Raw genomic sequence first — 7,990 nt, forward strand, 5'->3', positions numbered from 1 at the left:
AGGCAGGGAGCCGAGAGTGAGTGCGAGAGAAGGGAGAGGAGGTAAGCAGAGAGAGAGAGAGAGAGAAGAGGAGAGGAGAGCAAGCAGAGGGGGAGAGAGAGAGAGAGAGAGAGCCGGGGAGAGAGAGAGAGAAGCAGAAGGGAGCTTCGTGGTTATTGGCTGTGCAGCCAGTGGGAGGAGCGACGGTGTCCAATGGCGTGAGGAAGGAGCCGAACAAACGGCAGCAGGCCCCGCCCCGCAGGAGCATCCTCCAGCGCACGCCCGCCCTGCATGTGGACCTGCAGCCGGCCTACTGCCCCCCCCGCCAGTGTGACACGCGGCGTGGAGCGGACCGTCTCTCAACCCGTCTGCGGGCTTCAGCGAGCGGCGAGCTGGGGGAAGGAGAGGGGGGGTGGCGGGGGGGGGGGAATCACGAGGGCGTCCCGCAGGGAGGAGGAGACCCTGAGGCGTGAATGCCTGACGACTGCGGCTCGTCTGGGATGCCATGGAAAGTGCGGGCGAATCGCGCAGCTTCTGTCTCCCCGTGGCGCAGGGTAGGCGCCCCACTGTGACTATGATACCCCCCCCTCTCCCCCCCCCCCCCTTTTCTCTTGGAGAACAGTCCTAGAGAAGCACACTGCTTCTTTATGCGCCTAGTCAGTTCAGAGGGGGAACAAGGCAGGGAGTGAGAGAGTAATAGATGTAGATGAGGGAGAAATAAGAGAAGGGAGAGAGGTGTGTGTGTATGTGTGTGTGTGTGCATGTGAAAACAGTAAGGGAGTCATGGTCACATAAGCCAGCAGACATCAGGCGTGTGGGAGAGACAGAGGGTGGGGCCTTGGTGGGAGGGGGGAGGGGGGCCCTCAGAAAACCTATAAATACTCTATAAAAACCTGGAATCCTGTTGCATTTTAGCTCTTCCCTGTTGTCCACCAGCAATAGCCCAGCATTCATCATCCAGAACTGTCAGAATAAAAAGAGAAAGCACAGACAGAAAACCAAACAGGTATTTTGAATGGAGGTGAACATGCACACGGCTATGCTGACGAAGAGTTCGGGGGCTGGGGGTGGGGGGGGGCTGCAGACAGTCATCTCAGGATTGTATTGTGAGAGGCTGCGGTTGCCATGGAGACTGCATCCAGATGGCAGAGTGCGAGCCTCCGTCTCCAATGAGCAGCCTGTAGAGTAACCCACACGCACAGGTGTGTCACTGTGGGTCTAATCCTCTGACGCACTGCAATTAGTGTGCAGAAAGAAGGGGGTTTAATTTGCACTGTGCTGATATTGCCATTTTTCTTTACTGTAAAGCGGAACACGTGGGAACTTTGTTTTCAATTATTCCCCCCTAATAACCAGCTTTGGCTCATTTGCTGCGGTAATTTAAATGCCCTTTGTGGGCAATTAAGTCCAGTTTTAAATAAAAAGATGTTGATCATCTTGGGGTGAAAGGAAGCCAAAACCAATAAACTGGGCTTTTTCCAGTTGCTAATGAAAGTCATCAATCCTGCTAGTAGTTACTGGGTGTCATCGGATCATTTTCTATGGGAATGATCAATCTGGGTTAGCCGATAGAAGGGACATCACACAGTTGAAAGTAATTCTCTGCCTTTAGCCTATTCACTGGCTGAGTGAATTGATTTTTATCACATAGCACAGAGGCCCAGCTTGATCCTGTAGTTAGGACCACCCCTCATGATGTCACAAAGGAACAATAGCACTTGGATTTAATGATGCAATGTTCAAGTAATGTTCCTAAAACCCCTTCAATGCTTTTTTCCCCCCCCCCCTATGCTCCAATCAAATATGCACTTTGTTGTACGTCGCTCTGGATAAGAGCGTCTGCTAAATGCCACGTAATGTAATGTAATGTAATATGCCTCCTTATCAGTACGGTGGATGTAGGCTGAGCCCCATAGCCTCATTGTCACAGGTTTTAGCCTGGGCTATTACATTAGCTGACTATGACCAGGCATCACGTCAGCCAACCAGGATGTCACACTCCGTGACACACCCCCGGGGGCGGACAGAAGAGATGGATACAGGGAGGTCTCCTCCCTTCAAAATAACACACTGAAATAATAAAAGCCCTGGTCTCAGCCACCTACCGTGGAAAGAGCACACATTTAAAGGCTCCTGGAGTGATTTATGTCATGTAGTCCAGGTGTGTGCCTGCTGAACCAGTAGGCGTGGTCCTCAGACTGCCCTGCCTTCCCGCAAACCGAGCCCCACTTGCCACGCAGGCAACCACGGTTAACCATTTTCTTGGGGCACCACCACGTGACCTTTGGCCAATGAGCCACCAGGTCGCTACATCCTGCCTTTGTTCTACATGAGGTTGGTACAGCTCGGTAGGAACACCGTCATCGATAGAATAGTGACTAAGAATAGTGAATAGTGGCAAAACACGGCATGAGGCGTGACAACAGAAGCAGAAGGAAATCAGAGACAACACACAAAGTGAACCAGCCAGCCACTCTTCCATGGTTTCAGGGCCCTCTGCACCTCAACTGCTGATCAGACTGCACAACACGTCTCACGCCACAACCTACACATCAAGCAGAGACGAATTGTAAAAGCGTGGCCCCTTTTGAAACAGTTGTGTGCTTGCTTGTAACACTGTCAGAGCGTACCCTTTGTATGCTTGCTCTCTATTCCTATTCACAAACCTGGGGCACCAGCGCAGGTCAAACTGGCCTCTGCGCTAACGTTAACATTTTTTCCAAGGACAAACTTAAGAGCACACGAGTGCATCCCGATTAGTAGACGTGCTCCTGAATTATTTTTCCTGTTAGCACACATCAATTTTCAGGAGCAAATGCTCCTAAAATGGGAACACTGTGGAGCCCTTCTAAGGCCATCAGACCTATCCATCCATCCATTATCTGAACCCACTTATCCTGAACAGGGTCGCAGGGGGGCTGGAGCCTATCCCAGCATACATTGGGTGAGAGGCAGGAATACACCCTGGACAGGTCGCCAGTCCATCGCAGGGCACACACACCATTCACTCACACACTCATACCTATGGGCAATTTAGACTCTCCAATCAGCCTAACCCGCATGTCTTTGGACTGTGGGAGGAAACCGGAGTACCCGGAGGAAACCCACGCAGACACGGGGAGAACATGCAAACTCCGCACAGAGAGGCCCCGGCCGACGGGGAATCAAACCCAGGACCTCCTTGCTGTGAGGCAGCAGTGCTACCCACTGCACCATCCGTGCCACCCCATCAGACCTAAACATACCTAAAACAGCATTAGCGTTTGCACTCTGCTGCACGTGTTCCAGGAAATTCCGTCCTGTGTCCTCCTGCACCAGTGGCACCAGATAGAACAGTGTAATTACAAATTAATTTACATTTCAAATCAAATCTAAAACTTTATTTGAATAGCTCATTTGTTTTTCAAAAGTCCTCCAAAGCAGTCACAGCACTGGATGAATGAATGAAGGGAATGTGTTGAATGATGCAATGGCTTTGGCTGTATTCTCAGTGCCATTTACTGTAGGTGTAGGCAGACACAGAACCATTGAAACTGAGGTTTTCTTTTTTACACCCAGTAGCCAATATTGAGTTCCAAGATGCAATTGCTTTTTATGCTAAAATCAATGTGTTTTTTTCCTCTTTTTTTTTACACAATGATCTCTTCTCGGGGGGAAGAAAATTGATTTTGATGGTCCCATTTTGCAAGACAATGAGTTGAACCGTCTTTGGTTTTTACTGTATTGGAGCTTCTGTCTCAATGGCTTCAGCCCACAAAGAATATATTTAGAAGTAAACTATTCAACAATATTTTGAAGTGGTTGAATGTTCATTTACATTTTTTTCTTCTGGGCCGTCTTAGTGTTTTGATTATTCAGCCAGTAAGACGTATTTTGTTTTTGTCTACATATCACAGCTGTTCATGAAAACATTTTCCCTTTAGTGAAGTTTTTTAATTGTCTTTTTGAAATACAAGACTCTAACTTTATTATTAAGAATGTGTAATTTTCTGTATGCAAAGAAGAACATGAGTTCAAACATGGCCTTAAAAGTAACTACCTTGTTCTTTTGGATTACATACATCAAAGGTTATTTTGTTTTCTGATAGATGGTAGATAAGCATTATTATTTGGTGGCAGCATACAAAAACTGAGAGTCCATTTATGTTTTCAATTATTTTCTGTGTGTGGAAATATCGATTTGTGTATGGAAGCATTTCATTACATTAATGGCATTTGGCGGACGGTCTTATCCAGAGCGACATACAATTGGTTAGACTAAGCAGGAGACAATCCTCCCCTGGAGCGATGCAGGGTTAATGGTCTTGCTCAAGGGCCCAACGGTGTGGATCTTATTGTGGCTACACCGGGGGGATTGGACCGCCGACCTTGGGGGGATTGGACCGCCGACCTTGTGGGTCCCAGTCATGTACCTTAACCACTACGCTACTGGCCACCCTGTTCAATTTCCGCCCTGTTTCAATATAGAAATGCTGCCCAGTATATGCTTTTCCTTTCTTCCTGATGTCCAAACGGCTTGTGTTTAATGAGAAATGCACAGGAAGTGAAATATTAATCGATGTGGCCCCCTAGTGGTGTAGAATTGCATGTCAATACAAGGATGGGCAAGACAATAGTATCCAATGTGATTGAACATGCAGAAGTACAGAATATTGCTTATGCCATACAAATGATTATTAACATTTCCCACTTGAACAGCTGAAGGAAGGCCTAATTTAAATGAATCATGTGTAGGAAAGAAGTGCTATTATTTGGTGGAAACTGTAAAAAAAAATTGATTTATGAAGCATCATCCACATATACTTGTCTATGCTGTTAATAAAAAAATATTAATATACAAGATGCCTGTCTGTTAATAAGCTCAAATTTGAAATTACATTTAGTTTCATAACAGTTATTCTGATTTCTTCACTGTGTATGACTTGTTAAAAAAAATTTTTTTTCCAAGGCCAATACTGTGAAAACACTGAAATTGCCTACTCCCATTATCCCTTGGGTGTGCCCTGCACCAGAGAATAAGCATTGGAAGCATGCCTCATTTCATGGCATCTTGGTGCAGGCCGCATCTTGTTCTTCGACATGTTTAATCAAACCTCAGTAAACTCCAGATAATTTACCATCATTAAGATCTCACATGCAAGTCAAGCTTGCTTCATAGAGTTGGGGTCAATTTAAATTGAGCCAATTAGTTTCTTGAATTTAAACTCACTTTATGAATTTAAAATTATGTTTTATTTCCAAGAATTGTCACCAACCTGGTTTCGCCATTTAAAGTATTATATTTACTTACAACCTGAAAAGTCAGTATTCAGTAACTCAGTATTATTATTATAAGTCTGGACATGGTCTCACTGACCAGACTTTAGCAAATCTTTATCCTATTAAGCAGTATTATTTCAGCAGTATCCCACGAGAGCAAGTGCTGTTGTTGTACTGTATATCGTCATGGCTGTGGTTATCGTGACAATATGCAGTACAACAGCACCCTCTCTCTCGACAATCACAGCCGTGAACATATACAGTACAACAGCACTCCCTCTCGTGGGATATTGCTTAAATAATGCAGCTTAATAGAACAGCCATGTCAGTGAATTCATGTCCAGTTTAGAGTTTAGATTGTTTTCCTTCAAATCTTCTGATCAACACTCCAGTCCAGCTGGTGGCGGTAAGCTTGTTTCAAAGCGATATTAAACGTCAGAAGAAGATGCGATTTAGACTTAAACATAGCTATGTTGGAGTACAACTGTTCGTTTTTTCCTGAAAAATATTTTATTTAAATTCCAGTTCAGCAATAGTACGTATAAATACAGCGTTAATCCAGATTTATAATGGTTAGTTTTTGCGCAGTTGTTGGTTGTTCCAATCGAGCTGATAGGGAAAGAGACAAGTCGTTCTTTCGTTTGCCAAAGACCATTAGACACCAAGGAGAACAAACGCTGAGGTTTTCAGAGGAAAGAAGAGCTAAGTGGATATCCTGGATAAGCAGGCAAGATCTGACACCTAAAAAAATGGAACATATAAGAATTTGTTCGGATCATTTTGTCACTGGTAAGTTTACTTTTCATATTCAAGCTAACGAGCCGGCGAGCTTCAATTTAAATCCCAGGGGTCAGTTGCACCTGGTGTTCTGTTCAAACTAACTAGCTAGGCTTAGTGACAAACTACTGCGTTAGGCTAGTTAGTTAGCTAGCTAGTTTGTAACCAAACCAGCTAATAAACATTGTTGCGCCATGCTTACTCCGGGCATATTTTAGCGAACTAGCTAGCTAATTGAGTGGACAATCAAGGACCGAGAGTTCTCTCGTCATGGTTACCGAGCGCATCATCTTGCGGACTGCCACCTGCTTACTGTTGTGACTTTTATGATTTACCTGCCGAATGTAGGTGTAGGCGGTTTAGTTGTTAGTTACGTTTTAGGTTATTTCTATGGTGCGGCCTCTTTTTTTTTTCTATTTATTGTAATGCCGAAATCAGAATATAGTCTGAATTGAAGTTATATTAACTAGATTACGTTTGAATGTAAGTACGGTTGGTGCAACCCAGTCCTACAGAGGGCACAGAGTAGTGGAGTAGTAAAGTTAGATATGCGTTTTCTTGTGTGTTACAGGTCAACCATCAAAGCTTTATATGAAAACCGATATTGACTGGGTACCATCAAAGCTGCGTGGACATCAGAAGATTGACGTGAAAGGACTACAGGAGGGCAATACGAGAATTGGGGGGAGAAAAAGGAAAATGCCTTTGTTACCACTCAAGGATGAGATTTTTGAGATTGTGATAAAGGAGGAAAATGTAGAAGCGCCTTGTAGCGAGCAACAGTTTATTGAGGTTTATGAAGATACAACGTTCAAGAATGTTTCGGATCATTTTGTCTCTGGTAAGTTTCCTACTTTTAATACGTTCTATCCTATCTCTTCCTCATGTTCAAGCTAATATAACCGGCGAGCTACAATTTCAATCCCAGGGGTCAGTTGTACCTGGTGTTCTGTCCAAACTAGCTAGCTTGTAGGCTTAGTGACGAACTACTGCGTTAGGCTAGTTAGCTAGGTAGTTTGTAACGAAATACGCTGATAAACATTGTTGCGCCATGCTTACTCCGGGCATATCTTAACTAACTAACTAGCTTGCTAGTTTGAGCGTAAAGTCATTAAGACGAGTGGACAATCAATGATCGAGAGTTCTCACGTCATGATTACTGTGCGCATCGGCTGGCGGACTGCCACTTGCTGTTTTACTGTTAGTGATTTTTGTGATTTATTTATATTTATTGTAATGCAGTAATTTGAATATAGTAGGAATTGAAGTTATATTAACTAGATTACGTTTGAATGTAAGTACAGCTGGTGAAACCAAGTCCTACAGAGGCTTACTGGAGTAGAGAAGTTCGATATTTCTTTTCTTGTGTTACAGGTCAACCATCAAAGCTTTATATGAAAACCGATATTGACTGGCTACCATCAAAGCTGCTTGGACATCAGAAGATTGACGTGAAAGGACTACAGGAGGGCAATACGAGAATTGGGGGGAGAAAAAGGAAAATACCTTTGTTACCACTCAAGGATGAGATTTTTGAGATTGTGATAAAGGAGGAAAATGTAGAAGCGCCTTGTAGCGAGCAACAGTTTATTGAGGTTTATGAAGATACAACGTTCACGAATGTGTCCTGTCAGACTGAATTAACCTCCAGAGACATTTCAAGTATGGAGGACGATTTGTCCCTTTAAGCAACGTTTATGGAATTACTGTAAGTGCACATGAGGTATTTCATTTAAGCTAATATTTTTTTAATAAAACTACATTTGCTTTAAAAAAACACTTTCTTTTCATCCTTCTTTTTCCTTTTTTAAACGGGTCTCATTTTTAATAATCTGGGCAATAACATTACCACTGGGAATTCCTACACAGTCAAAGTGAAAACATGATGGTGGACAATAGTCAATCAGTGGTCTTCCTTCCTCATATGTACATATGTCCCCTTCTGTCCCATATTTTGCTTCACTGCAAACATTGA

The 7,990-nt window shown here is 43.9% G+C and overlaps 1 long non-coding RNA gene across 1 annotated transcript; it reads left to right on the forward strand.

Annotated features, from left to right (window-relative positions):
- The first annotated feature begins 5,653 nt into the window (after positions 1-5,653).
- On the forward strand, positions 5,654-7,792 carry LOC133107239 (uncharacterized). Its single transcript, XR_009704582.1, has 3 exons — positions 5,654-6,027; positions 6,587-6,856; positions 7,390-7,792. It is a non-coding gene; the product is annotated as an uncharacterized LOC133107239 (long non-coding RNA).
- The last annotated feature ends 198 nt before the right edge of the window (positions 7,793-7,990 follow it).

Source organism: Conger conger, chromosome 13 (genome assembly GCF_963514075.1).
Source record: "Conger conger chromosome 13, fConCon1.1, whole genome shotgun sequence".
NCBI lineage: Eukaryota > Metazoa > Chordata > Actinopteri > Anguilliformes > Congridae > Conger > Conger conger.